Source organism: Hibiscus syriacus, unplaced genomic scaffold, assembly GCF_006381635.1.
Source record: "Hibiscus syriacus cultivar Baekdansim isolate YM2019G1 unplaced genomic scaffold, ASM638163v2 tig00110733_pilon, whole genome shotgun sequence".
NCBI classification, from domain to species: domain Eukaryota; kingdom Viridiplantae; phylum Streptophyta; class Magnoliopsida; order Malvales; family Malvaceae; genus Hibiscus; species Hibiscus syriacus.
The window spans coordinates 3,016,504-3,044,293 of record NW_024062845.1 but is presented as its reverse complement, the minus strand read 5'-3'; the positions used below and the strand labels follow the sequence as shown (position 1 = coordinate 3,044,293).

General features: G+C 34.0%; 1 pseudogene; it reads right to left on the bottom strand.

Annotated features, from left to right (window-relative positions):
* Positions 1–72: 72 nt before the first annotated feature.
* On the bottom strand, positions 73–25,642 carry LOC120139266 (annotated as a pseudogene).
* Positions 25,643–27,790: the final 2,148 nt, after the last annotated feature.

The following is a 27,790-nucleotide window of genomic DNA, read 5'->3' as shown; positions in this document are numbered from 1 at the left end:
TTTTTGCTTCAAAAAGAACCCAAACGACTATGGTGATGATTAGATTAGACAATTTATTTCAATTGACAGGTCTTACTTGTTATTCAGGAACAGTATGCTGAAGATAAAGAATCCTGCCATCTGCATTCAACCAAATGAAAACGCTTACACAGATTCATTTTTTAAGACGTATGTTTCCCAACATATATATAAACTCAAACACACTACCATAGTAAAAGAAGCTCCATAATATGGGAAAGCAGTTTTTATAAATCTCTCGTATTCATTGTGTATGAAGGGTCGAACTGGAATCAGCAAATCAATAATATTCCTCAATTAGATTTCCAAAAAGAAAAACGTTGTCTTAGCTTAGGATTATGTTAGCAGATTTCTTAATAAATATTAACAGATTTCTTATTGGTTGTAAACTATGAAAAAGTTTCAAGTAAAAACTACCAAACAAATTAACATTTACCAATCAATCCAGAACCCAAAAATATCTTACATATAGAATAAACTTGGTTGAGAAAACAGATGCATAGGCTCTGACAGCTAAAAACTTACCTGTTTGGAAAGAGATAAGCTAGTGTAACCAAGCCTGTGATAATCAACCTTAAACTGAAATACCCCATACACATCAGGCACGTTGAAAGATGCATGGTACAAACCCTGTAAAATTATAAATATAAAAATAAGATTGCAAAAGCACAGCTGCAAAGTCTAAAAAACATGAACCTGGCCAAAAATTACCTTTCCGTTGGTTTATAGTGTTTTCAGCACGTAAGGGCTCATCATGGCTGGACTTGAACATCATCTGCCACATAGAGCTCCCAGCTCTTTCCAGACCACTCATGTATCTCAACAGAGAATTTCTGCATCAAACATATATTTTGGGCAATTCAATGTGAATAGTTCTCGTAACTACATATATTTTCAACAGAAACTTCTAATGCAACAAATTGATGTATTTGGTACCAGGTCATCTTTGATCCTATACATTGCAGGCTCATCTGTTTCCCCGACTCTGAGGTGTCTAAGATTAACAGCCTGATATTAAGAACAAGATTTGAGAAAAATTTACAAAAGTAGTTTTATGAGCAAGTTGGACAAGCAATACCACTGGCTTCCTTCGTCAAACAATTAAATCTTTCAGAGACTATATAGACAACATTAAAATGGAAACTGTTCAGGATGCCTCACCTTCAAATGACCCCTTTCAAGAAAGACCCATTTGCTAATTTCTGTCACAAACTGTTCATTTCCTGATTTGTCATATCTGGTAAAGCAAAGTCATGAAGAGTGTAACATAATTGAAAATATCACCGAAACAGAAAAAAAAACCATTTTTATGTAGTGCATGATAACGGGAGTCCAATAACCAACATTTCAAATTTATGTATATAATCCTCACAATGAAATTACAATTCAAAGGAAATGTTTTTCTACATCCAGGAAGAAAATTTTATGTACGCTCGATATCAACTGATCATCAATAGTATTGCGCAAAAAATTCAAGGTAAGATTCTTTTACAAGTAATTTACACAGAGATGCAACAAAAAGGAAATATTCTGATCTCACTTACTTATCTTGGCTCCCAGCTTTCTGCACAGAAGCTCCTAATAGCCTGAATTCAGAGAGCAATGTTATCAAAGAAAACGAATAAAAGACTATTCTAAGTCCAGATATCAAAAACACCACAAATGATATCTATACTTGTTACTGAATAAATCTAAAGAGCCAGTGATCATAATCCGGGCATTATTTCTAGCCTGCATTTGCATAAAAGGATTGTCAACAATAAAATGTGGACACTTATAAACCATATATAGTTCATGTAACCGCCCAGATCCTTAGGAAAACAGGAATCAAGTAAAAAGCTCATGTTATGGATCCAAATGTCATCATAGCAAAAACTAATTACAAAGCAAAATATTAATTTATCAAGGAAATAAACAGCTCATTTATGGTGAAATATTCAATAAGGAAACAAAATACCTGCACGACTGAGACCAATGAAATGGCAGATCCGGTAAGCGATGGAGGGTTCAACAATTTGGATTCTGGGTTAGCAGAATAGGCTGAAGGGGACGCAGATAGCACCTTCAAAACCTATTCATTGAATAAAAAACCTCAAAAATATTAGCCTATATTAAACAGAAGAAAAAGCACCATACATCTTAAACTTACCAGGCTGTTGGTCGCATTTACTGAATGTGCAATCCCTTTAAAAAGCACTGGCGCCTAGCACATTCGCAGCAAGCAAAATTTCAATTAAATAAGAACTTAAAGCCAACAATTTCAGATCTTCTTCCTTTGACAAAGAAAAAAAATCATCTTTAATTCGAGTAAAACTGACCTCAATTGTGGTTTTCCCTAAAACGGCATCAGACTGGATAAAATCATCACTGGAAATCAATGAATGGTCACCCTCAGTTCCGGAAATTGAATAGCTTTTGTGATCAATTACCATTGCAGATGAATCCGAGTTGAACTTTTTTTTTCAAAAATGTTTTGAATATGTTAGTTTAGTGTGTTGTATTTCTAGATTGTTACTTTGAGTTTTAGAGTTTAAAATTGCTTGATACATTTTTTTGTTATTTTGTTGATTAAATTTGTTCATTTATGTTTATATTAAGTTATATATCGTATTAGTATATTTTATTTATAGTTAAATAATTAAGATGAAAATTATGGTGAGTTTAACGAGGGACGAGTCAAGTTGAACAACAAGCAATAAGTCCAAACGTAACACCTTGATCTGATCCACCTCGAAGATCGAAGGACTAAGGTATTACATGGGACCACCGAAGTGGTTGACCCAAAACTTTTCTTTAGAAACATTTGCAAATATTACATGAAAATCATTCATAGAAGTTACAAAATAAACGATAACATTTAAATTTACTAAATACGGGGAGCTCCTAAAGGTAAGTCTCCAAAATACATAAATTCTAAATAGAGTTACGACTTGAAATAATACAAGGGTCTATGATAACACATGCCCTCTAAAATGACTCAGGACATACTTTAAACTGTAACTGATCTGGAATGTGACTACGCGATAGACTCCTCGTCGATCCCTCTACTAACTTGCGTACAGAAACAAATTATGGACGCTGAGCTCACAAGCTCAGTGGAGACATGGGCATGCAAAAGCATTCAAAAACATGCTGAGATATGTCTAATGGTGTGGTTGGAGGAATTTTATGCATCTCAAGACGACACCTTAGCCTACCTAGTATACCCTTGGGTATTGGGGTGAGATCTGGAATTTTATGCATCGGAAGCATACATCCGATCAACTTACTCCATCGAGCCTTGAGGTATATGCACCCAGTCGACAACTAAAGTGCCTTAGCATTAGCTTAGATATATTCGTATATTTCTATTAGAGTATACCCAAATACTAATCATATGATGATTGTATTGACATATTTTATTTAACGTATTTATGAAATAAATGCATTACCATTGTCTTATTTTATTGTATTTCTGTGTATTAAATAAACTAAAAGATAATAATGTTCGTATATTAATGTGGTTATTATTAAAAGATCCTTAGTCAAGTATTATTATGGATTGATGACAATGAGATGTGACATTGAGATGTCAAAATTAATACATGAATATATTGTTAGAGAACAATATATTGGATTGATTTGCTATGAGCATATGTCTAGGATTATTATGTGATGGTCACGATATTGCTCATAGTGGTAATTATATGTATAATCCTTATACTTGAGATCTTTACTATCTCAACATATATAGTTGTATGTTTTGATACAATTAAACATGCTCTGTAACTTGTTGCACTATAAAGACTGACATTGAACATATCACGATATATGTAGTAGGGTTTGAATGATCGTGATAAGATTTATCCTTCCTACATAATAGGAAATATATCATAGGCCACTTGATTGATTGAGACTGTTGAAACATTTTGATATTTCGATATAACAAATTAAGTTAAATGGATTTTAAGATTTTCCAAATGATTTTCTAAGTATATTCGATATAACTATTCGAATATCAAAACATTACTCCAAATATTTCAAAAATCATTTTTAATCCTTACTTAAGTGTAAAATTAAGTTTTAATCATAAAACAATTTCAAAATAATTCTACAAAGTATTTCGAACCATTTCAAAGCCAAAAATTCCAGATTGCTCAGAGGGAACCGATTCCCCCCCAAGGGGGTACCGATTCCCCCCTAAATGGTTTGTCTCCGAGAATTCCAGTATGCTCGGAGGGAACCGATTCCCCCCCAGGGGGTACTGATTCCCCCTTGTATAACGGTCGAAATATTTGAATTTTACACTTAGGGAACCGATTCCCCATAGGGGGTACCGATTCCCCCCACGCTCCAAGCTGTTTTATTAAATGTTTTCACACTAAAACGGCTATAATATCTTCTCTAATCATCCCCAACGTTCAGAAGTGATCCAAGGTGTATTTAAGCAAGCTTAGAAGCCATTGATCAGTAACAAGAAACATCAAGCAACTAGAATCAAGAGAGAATCAAAGAGAAAGCATCAAACCTCAAGTTTGAGCATTTCAAGCCTATTTTCATTCAATATTCATTTTGCTTTCAAGAACACTTTTTGTGCTCAATTGTATTCATCTCTGAGTGTTCTTTTCTTTGTTCTAGAATTGTGCAAACATCTTACCTTGTGAGGTTTTCTTGTAAGTTTGCAAATTTGTAATCTTCTCTTTGAGAAAAGAGTGTTCTCAAGAGTTGGGGTATACTCTTGAGGGAATTGTAAGGTTATCTCTTTGGCCTCAAAAGAAAGAACAAATTAGTGAATTTGTTGGAAAATTCTTAGTGTGGATAGCTAAGGTAGTGGACGTAGACTTTGTTTGAGAAAGTCGAACCACTGTAAATCGCTGTGCAATTACTTTCAATTTTCTGCAAAAGCTTCCACAAATATTTATTGCCAATTCACCCCCCTCTTGGCCAATTTCGTCATTCGATTAACTCAACAATTAGTATCAGAGCCTAACTCATTTGAAGGTTTTATCGCCTCTTGAGTCGATTCAGGAAGAGTTATATCGATTATTAAAGTCATCAATGGCCTCCGCTTCAAACTTCGACTCCGGTCTCGATTTGATGCCCGTCAACAAGCCTCCTTTCTTCAATGGAGCTAACTACGCCTATTGGAAGAATAGAATGATGTACTTCATTCAAGCAAGTGACATGGGAGCATGGAATGCCGTAGAAGAAGGATACATTAAGCCTATCACTCATCCAAGGTTGTGGAGTGAAGGAGATACAAAAATGTTCCAGCTCAACTCCAAAGCCATCCATATTATCTTTTGTGCTCTTGGACCAGATGAATACGGAAGAGTTTCATCGTGTACAACCGCCAAAGAAATATGGGACAAGCTTCAAGTCACACATGAAGGTACCGATGAGGTAAAGAAATCAAAAATTAGTATTCTAATGCATAGCTATGAAAATTTCAGGATGAAACCAAATGAAGACATCAAAGCTATGACGGATAGATTTTCAACGATTGTCAATGGTCTCAAATCATATGGAGAAATCATCTCAAATGAAAAGCTTGTGAGGAAGTTAGTCTACTCCCTCCCAAAATCATAGCAATCAAAGAAGACGGCAATCATCGAGTCTAAGGACCTATCGTCCTTAACTCTTGAAGAACTTATCGGTTCACTCCTCACTCATGAGATGATGCTTGAAGATGAGGTGGACCTTGATAAAGTTGAAGAGACACCAAAGGAGAAGGAGAAGAAGAAAAACATTGGAGTTGCTCTCAAATCCACAAAAGATGAGAGTGATTCTAATGATGATGATGATGACGAGGAAATGGCATTGTTTGCCAAACGGTTCAGAAAAATGATGAGACCTTACCGAGGAAGAAAATTCAAACGAAATGAAGGCCTCAAAGATGAACCAAAAGAGAAAGACCCGATCATTTGCTATGAATGCAAAAAGCCAGGGCATGTCAAATATGATTGCCCACAATTGAAGAAGAAGGGTCAATCAAAGAATAAGCACAAGGCTCATGTGGCTACATGGAGCGATGAAGAAGGTTCCGATGAAGAGGAACAAGAAGTAGCAAACTTGTGCTTGATGGCATTCGGGGAAGATTCTAAGGTAACCTCTAACTCATCCGATTTTGATGATTTATCTTATGATGAGTTATTTGACGAATACAATGGGTTGGCTTCGGATTATGAGAAATTGTTTTTAAAATATAAAAATGATGTTTCAAAATTGAAAAATGAAAACAAACTCATATCCAAAACCAACAATGATCTTGAAAGTAAAATCAAAGATTTGCAAATCAAACTAGAAGAGTTTGAAAAGAAAAATTTAGATTTGCAAAATTTACTTTCAAAGATCAATGATGATCATCAAAAGAAAATTGATGATCTTAAAACTTCTTTTGATAAAGTTGGAACAAAACATTTTGAAAAAGGTGGAAATTCAAAATCCAACTTTGTTAGAAAAAGTTTTAGAAACTACAATCATAGAGGTCCCCAAAGAACCTCTAATGGAAAAATCATTAGAAGTATGTGGGTTCCTAAAGAACTCATTACTACTAAAGATAAAAATATCCTACACAAATGGATACCTAAGGGGACTAGGATTTTGGAAACTAATGAATATGGACCCAAAAGAATTTGGGTACCAAAAATCAAAAATTAATCTATGTTTGTAGGGAAAGGAGCATTGCTACAAGGCACGGGAAATAAATTCAAATTCATGGTACCTTGATATTGGATGCTCAAGACATATGACCGGAGACAAAAGCCGGTTCATTGAGCTTAACGCCAAAAATGGAGGAGAAGTGACTTTTGGAGACAATTCAAAAGGTCACATTGAAGGTATTGGTACAATAGGTAATACCTCTTCCATACAAATTAAGAATGTTTTATATGTGAATGGATTAAAGCATAATCTATTGAGTATTAGTCAATTATGCGATAAAGGATTCAATGTCTTATTTGAAATTAATGGTTGTAAAGTCATTGACATTGCATCTAATCGGATTATGCTTGTTGGTCATAGAATAAGAAACATTTACATGGTGCATTTAGATTCTATTGATATGACTAATTTATGCCTAGTTTCTAAGGATGAGCATGATAGTTGGTTATGGCATAGGAGACTAGGTCATGCTAGTATGAGTGTTTTGCAACAATTAATTCAAGGAGACTTAGTAAGAGGATTGCCTAAGCTTAAATTTGATAATGATAAAATCTGTGATGCTTGTGCTAAAGGAAAACAAAAACGAGTTTCTTTTAAATCTATTAATGATGTATCACTAGTAGAGTATTACAATTGATCCATTTAGATCTTTTTGGGCCAACTAGAACTACTAGCTTGGGAGGAAAACAATATGCATTTGTCTTGGTAGATGACTATTCTAGATACACTTGGGTTCTATTCTTAAGTACTAAAGATGAAGCATTAGAAAATTTCATCACATTTTCAAAAATAATCCAAATGAAAAAGGTTACTCTATCACTAGTGTTAGAAGTGATCATGGAACTGAATTTGAAAATCTTGGATTTATTGAGTTTTGTAATTCTAATGGTATTAGCCACAATTTTTCAGCACCTAGAACCCCTCAACAAAATGGAGTTGTTGAGAGGAAAAATCGAACTTTAGAAGAAATGGCTAGAACCATGCTTTGTGAAAATAATTTGCCAAAATATTTTTGGGCGGAAGCCACAAATACCGCTTGTTATGTTGTAAATCGAGTAATGATTAGGCCAATTTTAAAGAAAACTCCATATGAAATTCTCAAAAATAAAAGCCTAACATTAGTTATTTTCATCCTTTTGGATGTAAATGTTTTGTTTTAAACAACGGTAAAGAAAATCTTGGTAAATTTGATGCTAAAAGTGATGAAGGAATTTTTCTGGGTTATTCCTTAATTCTAAAGCTTATCGTGTATTAATAAAAGAACTTTAGTTTAGAAGAGTCTATACATGTTGTTTTCGATGATAATCCCCTTCCGAGGAAGGATTCTTCTGTTAATGATGATGTAGGTATTGTACAAGCAAATGACGTTAGACATGACGTTGGAGAATCATCATCAAAGGAAGAAACAAAAGATGAGGAAACTCATGATCCCCTCGAGAATCCAACCATTGAAGAAAGGGAAGTATCTTTTCCAAGAGAGTACAACTATGTCAAGGATGGTGAAATATAGGTGATCCATCAAAAGGGGTAACTACTCGATCTTCTCTTAGAAATATCTGTAATTATGTTGCATTTATTTCATGCATAGAGCCTAAGAACATCAAAGAAGCATTAAAATATGAACATTGGATTATGGCTATGCAAGAAGAATTAAATCAATTTGAGAGAAGTAAAGTATGGACATTAGTTGAAAGGCCTAGTAATAAATCTACTGTAGGTACTAGATGGGTTTTTAGAAATAAACTTGATGAAAGTTGTAATATAGTGAGGAACAAGGCTAGACTTGTTGCTCAAGGCTATACTCAAGAAGAAGGCATAGACTACGATGAAACATATGCTCCCGTAGCTAGGATGGAAGCAATTAGAATTTATTAGCATTTGCATGTTTTCATGAATTAAATATATCAAATGGATGTTAAAAGTGCATTTTTAAATGGTTTATAAAAGAAGAAGTGTACGTGGAACAACCTCCAGGTTTTGAAGATTCAAATTTTCCGGATCATGTTTTAAAATTGACAAAAGCTCTTTATGGTTTAAAACAAGCTCCTAGAGCTTGGTATGAAAGATTGTCAAATTTTTAATTGAAAAAGGTTTTTTAAAAGGAAAGGTTGACACTACATTGTTTTTAAAGAGAAAAGGTAAAGATTTATTAGTAGTTCAAATTTATGTTGATGATATAATATTTGGTTCTACTAATGATGTTCTTTGTCAAGAATTTTCTAAGCTAATGCAAAGTGAGTTTGAGATGAGCATGATGGGGGAGCTCTCATTTTTCTTGGGACTCCAAATCAAGCAAAGAAAAGATGGCATCTTCATTAATCAAGCTAAGTACGTCAAAGATATGCTCAAGAAGTTTGGACTGGAAAATGGGAAACCTCATAACACTCCAATGAGCTCTTCAACAAAGCTTGACTTAGATGAAGGAGGTAAATGTGTGGATGTTAAATTATATAGATCCATGATTGGCTCATTGCTTTATCTGACCGCAAGTAGACCGGATATTATGTTTAGTGTTTGCTTGTGTGCTAGGTTTCAATCATGTCCTAAAGAATCACATTTACTAGCTGTTAAGAGAATCTTTAGATACCTTAAGGACACTCCTAGTTTAGGACTTTGGTATCCTAGAGACTCTAGCTTTAGCTTGCATGCTTTTTCTGATGCGGATTATGGAGGATGCAAATTAGATAGGAAAAGCACCTCCGGTACTTGCCAATTCCTTGGAAATATGCTGATTTCTTGGTTTTCAAAGAAACAAAATTGTGTTGCATTATCTACCACTGAAGCCGAATACATTTCAGCTGGTAGTTGCTGTGCACAAGTTTTATGGATGAAACAACAACTTTTGATTATGGAATTGAAGTAGGTACCATTCCTATCAAGTGTGACAATACTAGTGCTATTTGTCTCACTAAAAATCCATCCAACACTCTAGAACTAAACACATTGAAATAAGACATCACTTCATTAGAGACCATGTCACTAAGGAAGATGTAGTTCTAGAATTTGTTGATACTTTGCACCAATTAGCGGTATCTTTACAAAACCCTTAGACAAGGAAAGATTTTGGACACTTAGGAGAGAATTAGGTTTGACCAACCTATCTTCACTTAGTGTTTAAAATAATTTTAGCACTTTTAATAAATCTTGAAAAATGCTTATATAATAATTTTTGATTGCTTCTTGCTATTAGTTAGGGGGAGTTTGTGATTCTTAGTGAAAATTAATTTTATGTTCAAAAATCGATTAAAGATTAATTTAATTGTTTGAACATAATTAATTTTTGATATATGAGTTGCCAATACCACTAGAAAAGATTAATTTAGCATTTTGTGCTTAAAAAATTGGATTTTAGCATTTTGGTGCAGAGGGAATCGATCCCCCCTTGAGGGAACCGATTCCCCCTTTGAAGGGGAACCGATTCCCCCCACAGGGGAATCGATACCCCCCTGGGGTTCTGTTAAAATCGAACAGAATACCCCAAAACCCCAAAACTCTCATTTTCTTTTCTCTTCCGCCGTTTAACATCTCTAAATCTCTCAAATCTCCATTTTTGCTTCAAATCAACGATATTAATCGGAATTTGCTTCTAAACCTGTTGGAATCATTAAAATTGTGCAAACAACATCTAAATCCCCTCAATCTTCATCTTTCAAGGTAATTTTTTTTAACTCTCTATTTCATTATTTTGAACATAGGATTAGTTTCAATTAGTTCTAGGTTGAAATAGTGATCGGGCATGATTATTTAGTGATTAGAAACTAGATGTTACAACTAATTTCATCAAAAACATAAGAATTTTCAATTTTTTTTAAATTTTCGAAATAAAAAAAATGTTATTTTTCAAATTATTGTGTTTTGATTAAATTATGTTGTTATTATGAAAACTATACATATATTGTTTCTCAAAACCATATTTTCAAAAGTTTCTCAAAACTTTGCCCATTAGGATTGATTTAGAGAACCTTGAAATATTGAGGACTCAATTGAGTTTTGGGATTAACTGAATTGCATACATTTGTTTTAAAATTGCAGGTTATTCTATCTATTCGATTTCCTTCACCATGTCAAATCGTAAACGTCCTAGGTCTTCATCTAGTCGTTCTAGTCGTCAACCAAATCCACTCCAAATCCTCCTTCTATTCCAATTTATAATCCCAATCCCACTGATCTAACTGACTATTCAAAATTCGTGTTTTAATCATCCTGGGTCTAGAAATCACCGATTTTGGTATTATCAATATTTCGATTCTTACAAAATCCGGGAAGAACGTATTCCTTCTCGTCAAGCTATGATAGCTATCGATTTTAAATATCTTCCCATTTTACAAGAATGGAAATTTGATAAACTATTTGATCTTGAACCCATCGTTTACCATCAACTTGTTCGTATATTCTACTCTAATGCCGTTTGTATTAAAAATCAAGATGAAACCGAAACCATAGGAATTCGTTCCTACTCCTAGGACAATTCTTATATATTGACCCGGCATATATAGCCAATACATTTGGATTAGATAATGATGGTATTTCGAATGAAAAACAAATTTTAGGTTCTCGTTATAAAGAAGAGATAGTGCGAGTGTCTTAGACCTACATGAGCGTTTTCTTCATCTAATGATTTCTTGGTGGTTTCGACCATCCGGAGGTCGTTATTCTACTCTTAGAGCTTTGGATCTTTGGTGGTTACATTGTTTCAAAAACCGTATTAAAATTAACCTACCTCAGATTATTTTTGCTGAAATTGTTGAAACCGTAAATCTTGTTCCTAACAAGAAACTTTGTTCATCTCTAGTTTACGGTTGCTTTTTGAGTAATCTGTTTTCCAAAGCTGGGCCTAGAGTCGGTCTAGATGCCGTTTTTCCTCTTATGAAACAAATAAATCTTCTTTCCTTAACGAGAGCGGGATGGGTAAAGAACAAAGAAACCGGTGAATGGGTTCGATCTTCTACTCCGGGAGCTAGTTCTTCACAAGCTCCACCCGAAGCTGACGAAGATCCGAGCTTGAGCAATTAATGCAAGATATCGATGAAGCGAAGATGAGCCTGATCAGCCCGAAGAGCAACCCGAGGAGCAAGCACAACAAACGCATCAAATGCCTCCATATTTTCAATCATTTATGGAGACATTCGATTTCCGATACGCTACCATGGACTCGCGCTTTTCCTCTATAGAGTCTCATTTATCCCAATGAGAGCTCAACAATTAGAGATTCTTCAGGAGATGCGTGCAACAATGAATCAACCAAACGTCGTATCAATGAACTAACTCATGAAATGGCTGCTATGCGAGCCCGTTTTCCTCCTACGATCCGGATGCTTGATTTTATGTTTAGCTTTAAAACTTTGAACAAAATAAATACTATTTCAACATTTTGAATTGCTTGATTTTGTGGATTGTTGGATTTTGGATTTATGGATAGTGTGAACTTATATGTTTGGTGTGTTTTATTCGTTATTGCATCATTTACATCATTAGTAGCAATATGACCAATTTTTCCATATCACATTATTTATGAATATTGATGAAACTAATGGCTGACCTCTCTTTTGCTTGTGATCTTAGCAGCTTAAGCTTATAATTAATAAATCAATTGGCTAAATGATTTCAAAACCTTGTTTTACAATGTCTTTTTGATTTAACAAAAAGGGGGAGAAGAATAGGTGTTAAATGTTTTACATGATAAAATTAAAAAGGGGGAGTAATTTCAAAACTTGATTTCAAAAATCTTAAAATTGCTAAAATGTTTTGTTATATCAAAAAGGGGGAGATTGTTGAAACATTTTGATATTTCGATATAACAAATTAAGTTAAATGGATTTTAATATTTTCCAATGATTTTCTAAGTATATTCGATATAACTATTCAAATATCAAACATTACTCCAAATATTTCAAAATCATTTTAATCCTTACTTAAGTGTAAAATTAAGTTTTAATCATAAAACAATTTCAAAATAATTTTACAAAGTATTTCGAACCATTTCAAAGCAAAAAATTCCAGATTGCTCAGAGGGAACCGATTCCCCCTGAATGGTTTGTCTCCGAGAATTCCAGTATGCTCGGAGGGAACCGATTCCCCGGTCGAAATATTTGAATTTACACTTAGGGAACCGATTCCCCATAGGGGGTACCGATTCCCCCCACGCTCCAAGCTGTTTTATTAAATGTTTTCACACTAAAACGGCTATAATATCTTCTCTAATCATCCCCAACGTTCAGAAGTGATCCAAGGTGTATTTAAGCAAGCTTAGAAGCCATTGATCAGTAACAAGAAACATCAAGCAACTAGAATCAAGAGAGAATCAAGAGAAAGCATCAAACTCAAGTTTGAGCATTTCAAGCCTATTTCATTCAATATTCATTTGCTTTCAAGAACACTTTTTGTGCTCAATTGTATTCATCTTTGAGTGTTCTTTTCTTTGTTCTAGAATTGTGCAAACATCTTACCTTGTGAGGTTTTCTTGTAAGTTTGCAAATTGTAATCTTCTTTGAGAAAAGAGTGTTCTCAAGAGTTGGGGTATACTCTTGAGGGAATTGTAAGGTTATCTCTTTGGCCTCAAAGAAAGAACAAATTAGTGAATTTGTTGGAAAATCCTTAGTGTGGATAGCTAAGGTAGTGGACGTAGACTTTGTTTGAGAAAGTCGAACCACTGTAAATCGCTGTGCAATTACTTTCAATTTTCTGCAAAAGCTTCCACAAATTTTTATTGCCAATTCACCCCCCTCTTGGCAAATTTCGTCATTCGATTAACTCAACAGAGACTATAATGCATGGTCATGCTAGAATAAGTTGATATGAGATATCACAAATTATTCGCTTATTATAGTCTACTCTAGATATAAAAAAAATAATAGATGGGCTACACAAGTGTGATTATTCTAAGATCTGTGCCTATTCTAGTTATAGGACAAAAGGATATAATACATTAAAAGAGTTAGTCACAAACATGTTATGTAGAATCGTGACTTCTCGTAACTTAGGTAACAATGACATACTGCTAGATGTCACCCATTGTTTGTAATATTAGAATAGTTCTAATTATTACTACTAACGTACAGGAACCTACAGGGTCACACCCAATGGTTGAAAAGAGGCAACTTATAAATGTGTCACATATGTACAATTTGATTATACATGAATAAAATATGAGTAATTTAACTACATGAATACCAGATTTAATTAAAATAATGTAATTATAACTTTAATTAAATTCGAATTTAAAAACCTAATAGCTAGGGCGACACATATATATAAGGGATATGTTGGTCTAGCAGCCGTTACTTCCTTTTGAAATTTTGAAACTCCTAGAACAGTTTTAGAGAAAGGTTTTGCTTTCAACTGATTTCAACCGGGTGAACTGAGAATAGATCGAGACAAATTTTCATGGAGGCTAGGATTCTATCGTTCGTGATCACCATTAGCCGCTACTGTCTTTGCTGATTTTCAAGGAATCCAATGTAAGTAATCGTATCCCTTCCTCCCAATTGTAGATTTGATGTACTTGGATCGCTGGTGAGACTTCGCGTTTTGTTTCCGCTGTGCCATGGGGTGCGCCGACGGTCCTATAGTGACATCAGAGCCACTTGTATGATCCGAAATCAGTTAAAATTCTTGGTTGATGCAATATATATGAGACGCATGTTCGTTTTACTATTTGGGCGAGTATGTCTTTCGATTGTGTTTAAATCAATGAGTGTCGCGATTAATTTCTTAATCCAGTAAAAAAATATTACTATCATTGATTAAAATGTTAATCATATGATTGTTGATATTAAATTAAGTGTTCATATATTAATTGTTAATATTGTGTACTTACGGTTGTGAGGGAAGATCAGTTTCTGTAGAGGACAATGGTTTGTTCTAGTGTGAAAAAACATTAGGGATTGAAAATTCCAAAACACGATTAGTTGATAAAAGTTATGAAATCGTTAGGTTTTTCACAATGATAGTGGGTTCTATTTTTCAAAATTTCTGACGGTCGTGCTGCAAGGGGCTCTGCCCTAGACCCTACAAAGGGCTTCGCCCCTTGACCCCTTTGTAGGAAACAAAGGTTGTAGGCCCATATCGGTTATTAATAATAACTTGTAATGAATATGTATGATATGTTGATTTGTACGGTGTTTTACATGCATGGTTTATGCCCCTTTATTAATGGTTGTAAAATTTTAAAATACAGCTTGCGTGTCGTACCTCTGATAACTCCGTAAAAAGACTATATTTTAGGTGTTTTTACTTAAGTTATTGATTGTCTGAAATCCATTGACATAACATTTTAGCTGCATATAGTTGCATTTAGGACATATTTTCATGTGGTAGATAAGTTTTGCCTAGGCAAAATTTATTTGGCTAAACTGATGTTGCCGAGGAGAAAGGTTGTTTTTTGGTTGTGATGACGTAGGAAATGACTAAGGATGAATTCATCTATCGAGACAAATTAATTTGATAGGGCCAGTGGAACAGAAAACAATGATAGTGAGGAACAAATTTTTGCCAAGGACAGTTTTATCTTGCAAGTCTGATGGAACTGCTAACGTCACTTGGCCAGCTGGCTTATTCACCTCACGTGATATCATGCCCTCATCAAGGAATTTGACCACTACCAGTTGCTATGTTATTGACAAAAAGGGTTTAATATAAAGGGTATTTAGGGACTTTTCAAGGGCACTAAACCCTAGAAATTCCCAATATAAATACCCCATTATAACTCTTCATAAAGTGTTCAAAATTATATAGAGAAAATAACCTAGGCTTGGAAAAAGGCGGCCATGGCGTACTCTTTTCCACTATTACCCACTCGTCCTTTCTTGGTGCTCTCCATAGCCAGGCTTCGCCGGAGCAGCGGCTAGGCCCTTGACAGAGACTAGCCGCTAGAGCAGTCATAGGGGTGGTTTGATGTCACGATAGAGTTTTGTTCTGGGAGTTTTTCTTCCTTTTTTTTTATTTATATATCACTTAAGGGATTGTACTTAAAGATTAATTTTTGGGATGATATTTACCACACCATAAATTGTTTTATTTGGCGTTGGATGATACTTGGATGATATTTTATTTGATTGTTAATTTATGATTATGTTTGTTTATACTAAGTGTTGTTTTGTTCACTGTTTTAATATTTTTCGTTGGCATTGTAAGAGCTTTTGAGAGATTGCCTGGTGCCACGACAAAACATTCGTAGTCTTTGTAAGAGGTTTTGAGAGATTGCCATTTTTCTAGGAGTTGATACCTAATATCGAGAGAGTTAGGTTAGATCATATGAAAGGGAACTAATCTAAGATGGGGATGTTTTAATCTACCTTAGAGAAAAGGAGAGGGTTTTATTCAACTAAAAAGGGTATATACTTAGTAAGATAGGTGAAAAACTACAGTTTACGCTGAGGGTATTACTGCAACAACATTTTGACAAACCAAGGGTTGTAGTTCACGCTGAGTAGTATCGTCATAGCAAAAGTCCTAGAATACTTTAGTAAATCCTGTCGGCAACATAGGCATAGCATACTAGATCATCTAGCCATAGAATAAATTCTTGTCGTAGCAAATCCAAACCAAGTGCTCCTTTAGAAGTCTGATTGTGTGAAGTTTCCAGTCTATTTACAGAGTTTTGACAACTTTAGCCTTGACAACTTTTATTTGTCTAACTTTTCATATTTTTCTTACCTCAATGAAACTTTTCTGCTCACTTCAGTTTAACATTTTTCTTGCCTCAGCCAAACTTTTTCCAACCATTGCTATTTCCTTCTTTATATCATTAGATTTAGATACTTAGGATTAGTTAGTGACACCTAGTCCTAGCTGTAGCATCTTTTAAAAGCCCTCTAATCCCTATGGAGATGATGCTCACTCACTACTATATTACTTGCATAGATTGTGTATACTTGCACAGATCTGCGTGCTACAACACACACATTTGCACACATCAACCTCTCTACACTTTTGTTGTATTCTCTTTTCATCTTACTCCCTTGTATGTAAAACGAGTTTCCAAAATTGTAATCCTATGAAGATTCAATGGAGCATAAGAACGAATTGACATAAATGCGAGAAGATGCTTGAGAAGTAGTCTTAGTTTTAGGATTCTTTGGTCTCCTATTGGCTTAGGATGGGCAACCTAAGTTTTAATATTTTTGGGCTATAATCATTACATCTTATTTACTGTTTATATCTATCATATATGTGATGCTATGAATGATATGTTAGCATGCTAATGTTATAATGAATATTTATGAGATAAATAAGGGCATAGTATTAAATAAACATTGATAAGTTAATTATAAATCCCTCTAAATAATCTAAGTTATTTTTAACCATCCAATATTTACCCTCATTAAGACTTTGATCGATATTATGTGGGATTTGCCAAAGCATGACACATAAGTCTATCTTAGTTAAACACAAAGAATAAGCAAGTGATATTCACCGGTTGAAATATTGGTAATAACATAGCTAGGTTTTTCTAATAGGATTAGAAACCTAGAGGTTAATTATTTGGGTGAATCATGAGATGATTTGAACAAGAGTTGTTCACCAAATGGAGTTACATGGGATGTAATTAGTAAGGTGTTACTTACCTAAAAAACCATTCTCCTAAAAGAAAAGCCAAAGTTGATTTATAAAGAGGGTGAAATATGAATCCTCACTCACTAGAAAAACTTTCGAGCTATATTTTCGAATTAAAACAAGATTTTTTTAATTTGAATAAAATGGGTGAAATTTGTAAATAAAGACCTATTTATAAATTTTAAATTTGGTAAATTTACTTTAAAAATATTTACATTTTTGTAAATTTAATGACAAACAACACACTATCTTGCAATCGCTCTTGAGAAGGAGAAACTTAATGGCATAAACTTCCTTAACTGGTTCCGTAATTTGAGAATTGTTCTCAACAAGAAAGGAATGGATATGCCATTGAAGAACATGTTCCTGATTAAATAGCAAGTAATGCTTTTAGAGCTGAAAAAGACAAGTTTAAGAAACATATGGATGATATGTTAGACGTTGGATGTCTAATGCTTGCCAATATGACTCCTGAGCTTAATAAGAAACATGAGGACATGGTTGTATATGAGATTATTCAAAATCTCATGGAAATATATGAGGGAAAGCATGTCAAGAGAGGTATAAGACATCTAAAGCTCTATTTCAATGTAAAATAGTAGAGGGATCTCCTGTAGGATCTCCTGTAATCAAGATGATGAACTACATCTATACGTTGGAAAAACTAAGATTTCCTCTCACAGATGAATTGGCTACCGATGTTATCTTGCAATCGTTGCTTGATAGCTTCAACCAATTTTTCCTTAATTTCAACATGAATGAAATTAACAATATTTTGCTACAGTTACTTGGCATGTTATGAACTGATGAAAGTAACATGAAAAAGGTTGGACCTAAGCCCATTCTGATGGTCCTCAAGGAAAAAGGAAAGGGAAAGAAAATATAGTGGCAAAGTCTAAGGGTACTGGTAAGGCCAAGCCGAATGGAAAAGATGCATTGAAACCTAAAGGGGGAGTTAGCAAGGAAGGAAAATGTTTCCATTGCGACAAGACTGGACATTGGAAGAAAAATTGCCCTTTTTACCTTGAAGAAGTCAAGAAGGCAAAAGCAAACGGAACGTTTATTTCAGGTATTTATGTTATTGATGTTCATTTGTCAAAATCTACTTCTTAGATATTGGATACCAGTTGTGATTCTCATATTTGTACTTCTATACAAGGACTGCAAAAGAGAAGAAATCTGGCTAAAGGAGATGTAGACCTATGAGTGGGAAATGGAGAAAGAGTTGATGCATTAGCTATAGGGACGTATGTTTTATCTTTGCCTAGTTGACTTGATTTAAATTTAGAGGATTTTTATTTTATGCAATGGTTTGACTAAAAACATTATTTATATTTCTTGTTTGGACAAGATTGGTTTTGAGATAATTATAAACAGTAATTATTGTTCATTTTATCTTGGTAGTGTTTTCTATGGTTCGACACAATTAGTTAATGGCCTATATATTTTGGATCAAGATAACACTATTTATAACATAAATACAAAAAGATCAAAGACAAATGACTCAAATCAAACTTATCTTTAGCACTGTTGTTTGGGCCATATAAATAAGAAACACATATCAAAGCTCCATAAAAATGGATTCTTAGATTCATTTGTTTTTGAACAATATGATGTATGTGAATAATGCTTGTTAGGAAAAATGACTAAGGATCCCTTTAATAGTAGAGGTGAACGAGCAAGAAATTTATTTGGATTAATATATAGTGATGTGTGTGGGCCAATGAATATGCAAGCTAGATGTGGATTCCAGTACTTTATTATATTCACTGATGACTTTTGTCAGTATGGTTATATTTACCTTATGTGTCATAAATCTAAAGCACATGAAAAGTTTAAGGAATTCAAAAAATGAAGTATAGAATCAACTAGGAAAGAGTATTAAGGCATTTTGATCGGATTGAGGTGGAGAATACTTGAGCATAGAATTTGATGAACTCCTGAAAGAGTGTGGGATTGTCTCACAACTTACACCACTTGGTACACCATAGTAGAATGGGGTTCATGAAATGAGAAATCAAACACTGTTAGATATGGTTCAATCAATGATGATTTATTGTGATCTTTTGACTTCTTCATGGGTACATGCACTTGAAATAACCGTTTTCAAACTAAACTATGTTTCAACTTTATCGATTTGAAAGACACCAGATGAGATATGGAATGAGAAGCCTCCTAGTATGCCTTTTACAAAGATTTGGGGTTATCAAGCTTATATCAAACATTAGAACCTACAAAGCTTGAACCTAAATATCATAAGTCTATATTTGTTGGATATCCTAAAGAAACTAAGGGATATTATTTCTTTAACCCTAAAAGACAAAGTGTTTGTTGCTTGAACGAAGTCTTTCTCGGAGAGAATTTCTCTCAAAGAAAGGGAAGGGAAGAAATATTGAACTTAGAGAAGTTTAAGAACAAAATATCAGTGAACCAAAGGTTGAACAAGTTCCACAAGTAGTTGAGGAACAATCAATAGATTTAGAAACACAACCACTACCAAGATTGACAAAAGAATGCTACGTACCTGAGAGATATAGATTTCTCGTTACCACACATGGAGATGTTCTTCTTATGGATCAAGATGAGCCTAGAACTTATTAAGAGGCCATGAAATCTATGTTGGATTCCTTGTTAGTAAACCAAGTATGGACTTTGGTTGAACCACCTAAAAGGGTTAAACCTATAAGTTGTAAATGGGTTTTCAAGAAGAAAACAGACATGAATGGTAATGTACAAACATACAAGGGGCGATTAGTCATTAAACGTTTTCGACAAGTTTATTGTGTAGATTATGACGAAACCTTCTCCGTAGCTGTTTAAATCCATTTCAATCTTGCTTGCAATAGTTGCATTCCATGATTATGAAATTTGGTAAATGGACGTCAAAATTGTTTTCCTTAATGGAAAACTCGAAGAGGATGTGTATATGATACAACCAGAAGGTTTTATCAATCCAGGAAATGTTGTAAAGGTTTTCAAGTTATAGCTATCTATTTATGGACTAAAGTTAGCTTCTCGAATCTATAATATTCATTTCAATGATGCAATCAAAGAGTTTGGTTTTATCAGAAACGAAGATGAACCTTGTGTTTATAAGAAGGCTAGTGGGAGCATTGTTTCTTTCCTAATCTTATATGTAGACTACATACATATCAGAGGAAATGATATACCTACTTTACAGTCTGTTAAGACTTGGTTAAGTAGTTATTTTTCTATGAAAGATTTGGGTGACGTAGTGTACATCTTAGGAGTTAGGATTTATAGAGATAGGTCTAAACGACTTCTAGGTCTAAGTCAAAGTACATATATAAACAAAGTGCTAAAAAGATTCAGTATGGAAGAATCCAATAAAAGATTCTTTCCTATGAGACATGGTATTTCTCTTTCGAAGGAAATTTGTCCTTCAACTCTACAAGAAAGAGAATGAATGAGTAAGATTCCATATGCTTCGGCTCTTGGTTATATCATATATGCCATGATATGTACTCGACCAGATGTATCGTATGTTTTAAGCATGAGGAGTTGGTATCAGGAAAATCCTGGTGAAAATCACTGGGTAACAGTTAAAAATATCCTTAACTACTTAAGAAGAACTAATATACTTTTCTTGTCTATGGAGGTGAAGAAGAGCTTACTGTAAAGATTTACTGATGTCAGCTTCCAAACTGACAAGGATGACTCACAATCACAATCGGGTTTTGTGTTTTGTCTTAACAGATGTGACGTGATATGCAAAGTTCAAAGCAAGACACAATAGCTAATTCTACAACAGAGGCTGAGTATATTGTAGCCAATGAAGGAACAAAGAGGCTGTCAATGAAGGAACAAAAGAGGCTGTTTGGATCAATAAGTTTATATCTGAACTAGGGGTTGTTATTAGTATATCAAATGCTGTAGAACTCAATTATGATAATAATAGAGTCATTGCACAAGCAAAGGAACCCATATCTCATCAACAGTCCAAACAAATTCTTAGTGCTTCCATCTCATTCAAGAGATCATAGATCGAGGAGATGTGGAGATATGCAGAGTACACACTGATGACAACATTGTTGATCCCTTGACTAAGCCTCTGGCATAGTAGAAGCATGATCGTCACACTGAGTCTCGATATTAGATATATGAGTGATTGGTCTTAGTGCTAGTGGGATATTGTTAGAGTATGCCCAAAAACCAATCATATGATGATTGTATGACAATTTTATCTACAGTATATATCAAACAAAGGCATTCCATTGTTTTTTTATCGTATTTATGTACTTAAATAAACTAAAAGATAATAATGTCAGTATATTAATGTGATTATTATTAGAAGATCCCTAGTCAAGTATTATTATGGGCATGGATAGTAATAATACGCTTAAGACTAACATGTTATTGATTAATGAAGATGTCAAAATGAATACATGAATATATTGTTAGGAGAACAATATTTTGGATTGGCCTGCTTTGAGCATATGTCTTATATTATTATATGATGGTCACGATATTGCTCATAGTGATAACTATAAGTATATCCTTAGACTTGAGATCATTACAATATTAGCATATTGTTGTATGTTTTTTGATATACTTAAACATTCTCAGTAACTAGTTTCACTATAAAGACTGACATTGAACATATCACAATATGTAGTGGGGTGTGAGTGATCGAGATAGGATTCGTCCTTTCTACATAATAGGAAATATATCACATGGCCACTTGATTGAGTGAGACTAGAATTCATGGCCATGCTAGAATAAGTTGATATGAGATTTCACAAATTATTCGCTTATTATAGTATACTCTACATATCAATAAATAATAGATGGGCTACACAAGTGTGACTTTCCAAGACTTGTGCCTATTCTAGATGTAGGACAAAAGGATATAATACATAAAAGAGTTAGTTATAAATATGTTATGTCGAATCAGACTTCCCGTAACTTAGGTAACAATGATATATTGCTAGACGTCACTTATTGTTTGAAATATTAGATTAGTTTCAATTATTACTACTACATTACAAGAACCTACAGGGTCACACTCAATGCTTAAAAAAAGAAACTTATAAATGTGTCACATATGTACAATTGATTGTACATGAATAAAATGTGTATTTAATATACATATGTATGTGTGTGTGTGATATTTATGATATATATGTCAGTAATTTTATTACACATGAATACCGAATTTAATTAAAATAATGTAATTATACTTTTAATTAAATTGAATTTAAAAACCTTAATAGCTAGGGCGACACTATATATAAGGGATATGTTGGTCTAGAAGCCTTAATCCCTTTTGAAAATTCTGAAACTCCTAGAAATTATTTTAAAAAAAAAGGTTTTTCTCTCAACGCTTTTCATTGGTGAACTGAGTAGAGGTCGACGATATTTTATGGAAGATAGGATTCAAATCGTCCATGATCACCATTAGTCGTTGCTATCTTTGCTGATTTTCAAGGAAACCAATGTAAGTAATCCACAATTTTTAAAAAAAAATGATCATCAATTGCTAAAGTAGCTCAGGTTTCCTAGCTGTGTTCCGAGCGTTATACAAAAGGCTAGTTTTATGTCATCCTAATTACACCATTTCTAGTTATGCTTGTATTTGTTTTTTGTTGTTCTCACTTGTAGTATTATATGAAGTTCAGATGACCCTGATCCTTCTATCAACACTTAGATCGAAATGGATTTCTTACCCAATTCAGGATGAGGGTAACGATACTAAATCTTCACTATAGATATTGACCCTTGAGTATCGATACTCACCCTTGGTATTGATGCCAAAATAGCTACTAGATTCTGAGAGGACTAGGTTGTATAGATACCCTTAGCTAGAGTATTGATACTCCTACAGTAGGGTATCGATACTACCTCGAGTATCAATACCAATTTTGCTTCGATGTTTTGGAAAATAACATAGTATTGATACCCTTACTAAGAGTATTGATACTTTACCCTCAGTATCAATACTCCCATGAATACCATTACCAAAATTGGCTATTGGAATCTAAATTGCTATACTAGTATCGATACTACGTTTTGAAGTATCGATACTCATTGAACAATATATTGTAACACCCTAAACCCGATTGGACTAAAATGCCACATTGGACTATTGAGACAACCCCTGATTTTTAAAATCAATTCATTTTTTATTTCAAATCATATTGAATGATACCATAATATACTTAAAAATAATAGTTATAAAAGCACTTTTATAGATTAGAGCTCCGTGACATAGTTTAAAATCAAAAGAATACAACCAAGGTTATAAAATCTTAATACAATAGTAAGGGTCCTATTAATACACATGCCCACTAAAGCTACACTACAGTACTCTAAAAGAGATACTGAAAGTCCTGTCATGACGGGCTCCACAAACGACTCAAGCTAATAACATGCGAACATAAACATTCAACGTTGAGTTTAAAAATCCTAGCAGTGTAACGTTAATCTAGAGCAAACATTGTGAGTTTCATAAACACAGTCATGATAAAGACATGATACTAAGCAGTAGGTACATGCATGATCTTAATCAAGTGCTAGCTACTTAGGGTTTTCTTTCTGTCAATGAAGTAGAAATTTTATGCTTCCTTTAATCCTCTCATAAGAGCCTCGCCATGTGTACACCTCTAATGGGTCTCTAATCATAATGAATTTAATTGTTATTCATTATCTGAATACTATCCTAACATTACTGGGCATTATCTGAATATAACACTGACACTACTATATATTATGAATAACTCATTGTTAGTATATGGTCTTACATAGACAGATACTAGTTAACTGAGGAACTGGCACACATGTCATCGATAAAATTCCCACTAAGCTACTAAATGATCTCCTAATCTCACATAACAATCAGGTAGAACATAGAGGGGAACTTGGTGTCATATAACATCGGTACAATTCCCGCTTAACTAAAGCATTACCTGATCTCAAACAGTCGTCAAGCCAAGCTTTAAGGATATATGTTGTACTGGGCTGATGCAAACTATACATGCCTAACTAAGGGCTTAAGCCATAAACACTGACAATGCCCCACTAGGGTACTGGGATAGCCTAACTACATACTATTGTAGCTCGACACACTAAAGTGAGGTCAACCCCTCACTAACTGCTATATTGCTGTTGTCATTTAAAACGTTATATGAATGTTTATTAGTATTGTTATTTATTATAATTTACTAAGCTACTCTATTCTAGTCCTTAGCACTTAAGGTTATTTTAGTTATTTTTATATCTATGTGTTTCATGACTTTATGATGATTATCGATCTTCTGTTCACTTGTTGTATTATTTACTAAATGGATACCTGATTCGAGTTCATTACTGAGTAGCGACACTATAATCACTCATATCTCACTTCTATTCAATACCTCTTGAATTGGAGGACGACTTAGCATTTTAGTTCACTAACTTCTTCAAGTACGCGATTCTGCATTATGTAATCTAATTACTTATTGTATCGATAGTTGATACATACTCTGTAATGATCCCCATTCTTAATTATTTGATACGTGCTCGACTGAAGACACTTGGACATATTACGCTTAGTATGGTTACTTCAGTTTTAACCTACTTCTACGAGTGTTTCTGGGCCTTTTTGGCCATTATGTCCCTCACGGGCTAAGTTCCATCATTACATATCATCTTAACTCTTACGAGCCTTAATGAGGTCAAACCTGACCATCCAAACTGGGTACTATTGATACTCTACTTGTAGTACTATCGATACCCCAAGGTCAAGTATGGATACTCCCTTGAGTATCGATACCAAAAAATGACTTTTATTGCTGAAAATTAGCCCAATAATAGTACCAATTACCCTCAGTATCGATACTATAGTGGCAACATCGATACTTCCCCTTTAGTATCGATACTCTATGTTTGAAATTCCCATATTTGTCCCAGTTTATCCAGTATCGATACTCAAACCTAAAAATACATGTTTAAGCTAAATAAACATTCAAAATTTATCCAAAGGTCTTAGTTTGGTCCCAAAACGTGCGCTAAACCTTAAGGAAGTTACTTAGGGTCATAAAGTACTATAAAACACATGTTTTACATCTAAAATTTCATTTAAACATGAAATAAAACATAAAATCTATAATGCTCAAAATCACAAATCTTCATGCTTATGAAAGCCTCAACACTAAAAAAGTTTAGAAATACACTACCTTGATATTCAAACCCAAAAGAAGATCCTTTAGCCAACCAACACTCTTATCTAGGAATTGGATAATAAAACCCTCGCTTTCTGTAGCAAAATAAGAAACCTAAATCTTGAATCCTTAAACAAGGTTACTTGAGGGATTTGGATAAATTGAAGTGAAGAGACTCAAGAACTTACCTTTGAGCTATAGAACTTGGAGAGGAACAAGGAAGCAATGATAATGAAAGAAGATGAATAGTGAGATATAAAAGCTCCCATATTTTTAAAATGAGATAATTATGTTTTCGATCCCTTTCTCATCTTCCACTATGCAACAATCTATTTTCATGGTTAATTGGACCCAATTCTCATCTAGTTAATCCCTAACTCAGCCCAACAACTTCAATTATGAACTCCACGAGGTCCACAAATCTCACAGATAAACTCAAAACTACTAGCCTCAAATTTAGGGTGGTACTATACGACATAAACGAGTATCGATATTTTTCGCCTAAACACCCTTTATTTATACACTACACGAATAATAGTATCGGTATTATTCATCCAATACTAATACCCAAGCCTAGAAATACCCTATTTTTGAGCACAAAAATGTGCCTTAAAACTGCTCATTTGCCCTTCTATGAAGTATTTTATAAGTATTATGTGAGTTATTAGGGTTATAAGGAGTCATTTTCATGTGAATAACATAATTGAAATCTACCATGAAATGCCTATCATTCTTCATGAACTCAACTAACCAGAAATACACACCTAATGAGCTACAAGTGGTATAGATATGTTAGAAATATGTTACCGTAATGCTAGGTATTGGAAAACGTCGTCGTCTTAACCAAGATCAACTTCTTTACCTTTTGCCTTAGAGTTTTCTCATACTTCTTTCACTAGTCACATGTAATAAAACGAATTACTAACCCATCTAGATACTTAAGTAGGATAGGAACATGATCCCTAAGCTTTAAAAATAAAATAAACATCATTAAACCTCCAACCTAAACCCATAAAACCTTCACCTAAGGTTTTCCATGGTTAAAACATGAGAAGATGAGCTGAAAAGAAACTTATGTGATGAAGGTTTCCTTTCTTACCTTGAAATCTCATAAAGCGGATGAATGATTAACACAATTATCACCTTTATAGAATTGAGGAGAATGAAAATGAGAGATGAAGAAGAAAATAAGAGACAAAAGAGTGAAGAAAAAGAGTGTCCAAAACATGGATCGCCCAAAATTAATGAAAATCAGCCTTTGTTTCAAAGATTGGGATATTTCTTCTTTACTCACGCCTCTTTCCATTAGGATTAAAAATGTCTTCTTTATATCCATTGGGCTCAACCAAGCCTAAACTAAACCCAAATTGGAATAAGCCTTTTTACAAGCCAATGAATTGATCTAAAGTTCTCTTGTGTTAACCCAAGACATAACTTGTGTTTGGGCCTCATAAGAAATTTTATCCTTGAAATTTGCCTAAATAAAAGAGAAAGGTACTGAAGTGCATGTCCTCAGTTTTTCATGTCATTTTCTCGGTACCGTGGTTCCTCCATAGAACCTTTACTAGGGGATCCTCTAATTCCTTAGCTCTCACTTCATTTGCCAAGATCCTTATTGGTTATTCCTCATAGGTTATGTCTTGGATCATTTCAATCTGTTCTGATGGTTTGACATGGGAAGATCAGATCGGTATCTCCAGAGCAATATACATGGGCTATTATGGATGTTCTAGCTTTGAGAGTATAGCTAATCGGTAAGCCACTGGTCCAATTCTCTCTATACCTCGTAAGACCCTAGCAAGCGTGGGCCAACTTTCCCTTGCATTTGAAGTGAAGTACTTTCTTCCCATGAGAACCTTGAGGAACACCTTGTTCTAATTATAAACTATATCCTTGCACTTTAAATCTACATAGATCTTGTCTATCGGAGACTTCCTTCAATAACCCTAAAATAATAATTTTTTTTATTTCTCTGACCAAATTGAGACCCACTATTTTCCCTTCATTGAGCTCTGACCAACACAACAAAGTTCTATGTTTACGCTCATTTGAGGACTGACTGTTTCGATTGATAAATATTATTATAGGCAAAATGATAAGGAAGCGGTGGCGGATTAATAAAGTTGCTCTTGTTGAAGAATCAAACCTAGAAAGCTCTAGACTCGATGAAGAACAAAGGGAGAGAAGGTGGCGGCGTATCTAGGGTCTTTTAGATTTCTTTTAAGTGTTGGAAACAAGGTAAGAAACAAGATTATAACAATATAAATAAAGACAAAGAATTAAGAATAAAATATGATAACCAAGAAATCAAAAGATCTCTCTTGTGAAGGTGAACGGTAAAGATGATGTTGGTCAGGATGAATTTGTGGAAAATAGATGGATATGTGTCCCATCAAACCCTCATGGTCGTAATGAAA